Source organism: Oryza brachyantha, chromosome 8 (genome assembly GCF_000231095.2).
Source record: "Oryza brachyantha chromosome 8, ObraRS2, whole genome shotgun sequence".
NCBI classification, from domain to species: domain Eukaryota; kingdom Viridiplantae; phylum Streptophyta; class Magnoliopsida; order Poales; family Poaceae; genus Oryza; species Oryza brachyantha.
The window spans coordinates 12379231-12385230 of NC_023170.2; positions in this window are offsets into that span (position 1 = coordinate 12379231).

Genomic DNA, 6000 nt, shown 5'->3' on the forward strand with positions numbered 1-6000 from the left:
TGAACACAAGTTGAGGGGCATGACGTCTTCAAGACCCCTCAACAAAATGTTCGAGTGGCGGCCGATCTACTCGGCGACGTCCTTTAGCAACTCCCAGATCCGGACCTGCCGGTCATTGAAATAATCCACATAATCAAGGAGATGGTCACTACGGCAGCCATCCGGTAATCGCTGCAGCCCAACTCGGGAGCACCCCCACCACGGTCAGAGGCCCAATCTTCTAGATCACCTTGATCTAGGCCACCTTCTAGGCGTCCTTCAAATTCGAGATAGCCTTCCACCAACAGGTGGGGTCGGGCATCTCCTATCTCGGAGCATAGGTGTTAACACCGGATTTTGGCAAATCATCGTTATGGACTAATGCACAATTAAAGACTGAATCGGACAGGAAAAGACGAATCGGCTAGAAACAGAAGATATAAGATGACACGGATGCAGCCGATAGAGTTGAATCGGACAAGGGTTAGAGTCCGATTGGGCCTAGAAATTAGAGATAGATTCAGTATTAATAGAGTCCGTGTAAATTAGTTAGTTTTTATCTTAGAATTTGTTTTGGATTTTATATTTAATTAGAGTCCGGATGTAATAGGTTAGTTATTAATACGAATCCTTATCCGGTTAAGTTAGTTAAACCCGAGGGTATAAATATATATGCCCGGGGTCATTGTAAATCATCAATCAGATCATCTATTAAACTTCGCCGCATCGCCAATTGTCTCAACTTGCTTGAGCTCTCAACGTGAAGTTTGTCAGTTTTGCAATGTAAGTTTTAAGTTCGTTAAACCCGTCGGTCGGCTAGAACAGGACTGTCTCGATTAAGTTCGATCTCCTACCTAGCTGATCGATGGTTTGAGTTCTATTATTACTTTGATCTACTTGTAGTTTGGAGTAGTAGTAGTAGTTCTCGATCAAGTCCTTGCGAGTTCCTTTGTTCGATTTACTAATATGAATCTGTTCGCCTGGATTCTGTCTTGGTTTGGTCCGATCAATCTAGTCGGCTAGATTCGTATGGTCAGATTGAATCGAGTGCTCGTGAAGGCATATCGCTGGAGTTCTAGCCAGCATTATCCCACGTAATTTACTGGTTTACTCGTTAAATTTACCGATCTTCATGTCCCTATAATTATATCGTACTTGATCGTATACTATCTTGGTTAGGTCCGATCTATGCATGTTTGGTATGATCTACTTATAAGAATCCGTCCGATTGATTGATATTAGCGAGCAAATTGATAGGTTACGCTGGTTTGATATCCTGTTACTCGTATGCTGCAATATTATACTGATTTCATGCATGATTGCAGATCTGTACTGTCTTGGTTGAGTCCAATCTTCTAGGTTTAGCGCGAGTATGTATGCGATTGATTATTATTGTTTTATATTAGTAATTGGTATAGCAATCCAGCTTATTTCAAATTCAATGTTCAGTCTCCTATCGGCTTCTGACATGTGCAATAAGTGCCAGATCGGTCCGATCGGCTGATTAATCTTAAAACTGTCTTGGTTAATTCCGATCTTTTAATTTTAATTGGTCGATTAGTCTGTTTGTTGGTTATCCTACTTCTAATTTAGCCAATTGCGCATATTTACATCTACCATCATGAAATTCCTATAAAGTCGATCGTCTAGTTCGTCGGCTAGGGTCCTAAAACGGTATTAGCTATCCGGCCGATAGCGATTTTAGGTTTAACTCTTTTTCCATGACATATCTTGTCAGTTACAGGATCAAACTGACTAGCACACCCAACATTCTAAGAATTAGGTCCTGCACTGGAGTGGTCTTAGAGTAACTCCCAGGTCTACGTGTGTGACACGTTGTTGTTATTTTCAATGTCAACAGTAGGAAGGAGATATCCAATAAGGAGCATCGCCTCAACGACGAGCAACACCGACTGGAGGAACAATGCCAAGAGCTTGAGGCTGAGAAAAAGCGGCTTGGTTGGAACAACAGTTTTGAGCTTCGCAAAAAGCTTGACCGCCTGCGCAAGGCTCAGGAGGAGGTCCGCCGTCAAGATAGAAGTCAAGACCGCCTGAGTCATAGTCGGGAGTCTATGCATCGGTCATCTGAGAGCTTTGACACCGATGTGAACGATGGCGTCCCAGCATTCACCAGAAGCCTGAGCCAAGTCACATGGCCGACTAGGTTCAAACCGACTGGAATCACGAAGTACGACGACACCTTCGATCCCAAGTCCTGGCTAACAGTCTACACTCTCGCCATCCGAGCGGTCGGCGGGGATTCCAAGGCATTGGACAATTACCTACCAGTCGTCCTCGATGAGTCGACAAGACACTGGTTGATGGGACTGCCCAAACGATCTACCGATTCCTGGAGTGAGCTCCGCGACCGGTTCATTGCCAATTTTCAGGGCACCTACGAGAGGCCACGGACTAAGTACGACTTGTACCACGTCCAACAACGAAAAAACGAATCTATGTGGGCCTACATCAAAAGGTTCTCCGAGGTTCACAACTCCATCCTAGACATCAAGGATGACGTGGTCATCGCCGCCTTTCACAAAGGCGTAAAAGATGAGCAATTCATCGCGAATTTCACAAGGAAGGAGCCGACAGCCATGAAGAATCTCTTCAACCTGGCAAACTCGTATGTGGCGGTAGCAGACGCTGTCTTAGCAATACGAGGCAATAAAAATGAGGACAAATCTCAGCCCTCGAACAAGGACAACAAGAAGGAAAAAGAACCGCAAAGACTCGAACAAGAGAAAGCAAAAGCCAGAGGAGCTGGTTGCAGCGATCGATCGACAATTGATCTAGCAACTGAAGCTCAATGACTACGACGAGGCCATGAACAATCGGTGCCCCTATCATCCAAAGTCCTCTCACCTCACAAAGATTGTTTCGTCATGTGCAAGTATGTGGAACAAGTCGGCAAGAATCTATCGGGAACAACAGGGTCCAGTAAGGAAAAGCATGCCGACAAGAACGACGATGACTTCAAGGACCCGCAAGCTGAGCTCAACCACATCTATGGTAGGCCACTCACCTACAAGTGAAAGAGGAAGCAGAAGCTAACTTTGAGGGAGATCGACAAAACAATGGTGAACGTCCCTTAGTACATACGATGGTTGGAGGCCCCAATCACATTCGACCGCTCGGATCATCCTAACTGAGTGGCTCACCCGGCCGGTACTCACTGGTATTAGCCCTAGTCATCAAGAACATCAAGCTGAAGCGGGTGCTCATCGATGGGGTAGCACCCTCAACATCCTCTTCGCTAAGACCCTCAACGACATGAAAATTCCTAGGTTTGAGCTACGCCCGAGCAATGCACCATTTCACGGAGTCATCCATGGGCTATCTGCAATGCCACTCGGACATACTCTTTTGGTAACCTTCAGATCGAAGGACAATTAGTGGACAGAGAGCATTTGCTTCGAGGTCACTAACTTCAATACGGTTTACCACGCCATCATCGGAAGACCTACCCTGGTGAAGTTCATGGGGTCCCGCACTACACCTATCTCATGGTAAAGATGCTGAGCCCTCACGGCGTCATCACCCTACACAGTGACGTCAAACAAGCCTTCACCTACAAAGCCGAGAACTGCGAGATCGCGTAGAGTGCTGAAGAGAAGATCGGTCAGGAGCAAATACGCTAGGAGTCAGCATGTTAACCGGAGAAAGATGAAGTACTGTCCAAAACGACGGCCAAGATTTCCACCAATGACAAGAAGCAAATCTCCCTCGACCCGGCCGATCCCTCCAAGTTTACATTCATAGGGACACAGCTAGATCCAAAATAGGAACTCACGCTTGTCACTTTCCTACAAGAAAATAAATATATGATATGCCAGGGGTTCCTGGGGAAGTGATCGATCACTCTTTAAATGTTAGACGTGACACAAAACCGTTCAAGGAACGACTGTGATGCTTTGCACAAGATAGAAAAGATGCGATCAAGGAAGAGCTGACCAAGTTACTCGCGACAAGCTTCATAAAGAAAGTTAAATATCCCGACTGATTGGCCAATGTAGTCTTAGTCAGAAAAAAGAACAAGTGACAGATTTGTGTCTTAGTCAGAAAAAAGAACAAGTGACAGATTTGTGTGGATTATACGGATCTAAACATGGCATGCCCAAAGGATCTGTTTGGTCTTCCGCGCATCGACCAAGTGGTGGATTTGTCAGTCGGTTGTGAGCTACTTAGTTTCCTAGATTTCTACTCGAGCTATCATCAAATTAGTTTGAGGGTTGGAGATCAAATGAAGACTACCTTCATCACACCATTCTGAACAACTACAACATTACCATGCCATTTGATCTGAAAAATGCTGAGCAATCTATCAACGAACGATCCAGGGTTGCCTCCATGATAAAATCAGACGTACCGTGGAGGCCTAATCGACGACATGGTGATCACGATGAAAAAAATGGAAGATCTCATAGATGATCTGCAAGAAATGTTCAACAACCTTTGACGCTATCGGATGAAGCTCAACCCTAAGAAGTGTGTATTTGGCGTCGCTTCCGGGATGCTACTCGGTTTCATCGTGTCCCACAAGGGCATCGAGGCCAACCTAGAGAAGATCCATGCCAGAATCAACATGAAGCCGCCAAGTGAACTTAGACACGTCCAGAAGCTGGCCGGTTGCATGGCCGTGCTCAGCCGATTCGTTTCTCGACTCGGCATGCGTGGTATGCCCTTCTTCAAGCTACTAAAAAGAGCGATCACTTCACATGGACTCCTGAAGTGCAAGAGGCCTTCAACGACTTCAAGAAGTATCTGACTTCGCCTCTAGTGCTAGCCTCACCAAACTCAAACGAGCCACTCCTATACGTCTCGGACACCGAACAAGTCGTCAGCACCGTCCTAGTGGTCGAGCGCGAAGAAGGACATGCTCAAGCGGTACATTGGCCTATTTACTTTCTCAGTGAGGTGCTCAGCGTATCGAAGCTAAAGTACCCCCCAAGTTCAGAAGCTGCTATATGGCGTGCTCACCATAGTCCTAGTCCATTACTTCTAAGCCCATCCCGTCTCAGTCATCACATCATACCCACTCGACGATATTATACATAACAAGAAAGTCCAAGGCTAGATTACAAAATGGGTCCTACAGATGATGCCTTATGACATCGCCTTCAAACCTCACACTACAATCAAATCGTAAGCATTGGTCGTCTTTCTAGCCGAGTGGACCGACATCCAATTAGAGACTTCACCGAAGAAATTGCCCCATTGGACAATGTACTTCGATGGATCTCTACGGATGTCGGGGGCTGGGGCTAGGGTGGTAATCATCTCTCCGAAGGGCGAAAAGTTCAAATACATCCTTCAAATTCATTTCTCGGCATCACACAATGTCGCCGAGTACGAAGCATTGCTCCATGGGCTACGGTTGGCTGTGTCCCTTAGGATCAGGTTGCTATTGGTTCATGGAGACTCCCATCTTGTGGTCAATCAAGTCATGAACGAGTAGACTTGCATCGATGACAACATGGAGGCATACTGACAAGAAGTACACAAAGAATAAATTCGATGGACTCGAGCTGGTTCACGTCCTGCGACACAACAACGAAGCCGTTGATGAACTAGCAAACCTCAGGTCAAAGCATCTACAAGTACTGACTGACATCTTCGCGGAGCACCTCCTGGAGCTGATAGTCAAGAAAAAGGCTGAGACAGAAAAGGCGCCAAATGGAAAAACGAAGGAAGCCTTGTAGACAACAGAAGCGAGCAGTCAACCGAGGAGCACAACACTGATGACCGCACGGTAGCTATCATCACGGAAGACCAGAGGATCCCCTTCATCAAATTCCTGACAGAGGAGGAACTTCCGACCGAGAAAGCAGAAGCCAAACAAATCATGCACCGAAGCTACTGTTACCTTGTCTCAGATGGAGAACTCTTGCGGTGAAGTGCAACCGGCATCCTCATGTGTTGCGTACTATCCGACGAAGGCAAGAAGATTCTGTAGCCATGCCTCTGAGAAGACACTAGTCAAGAAAGTATACATGCAGGGCTTTTTCTGCCCGACCGTTG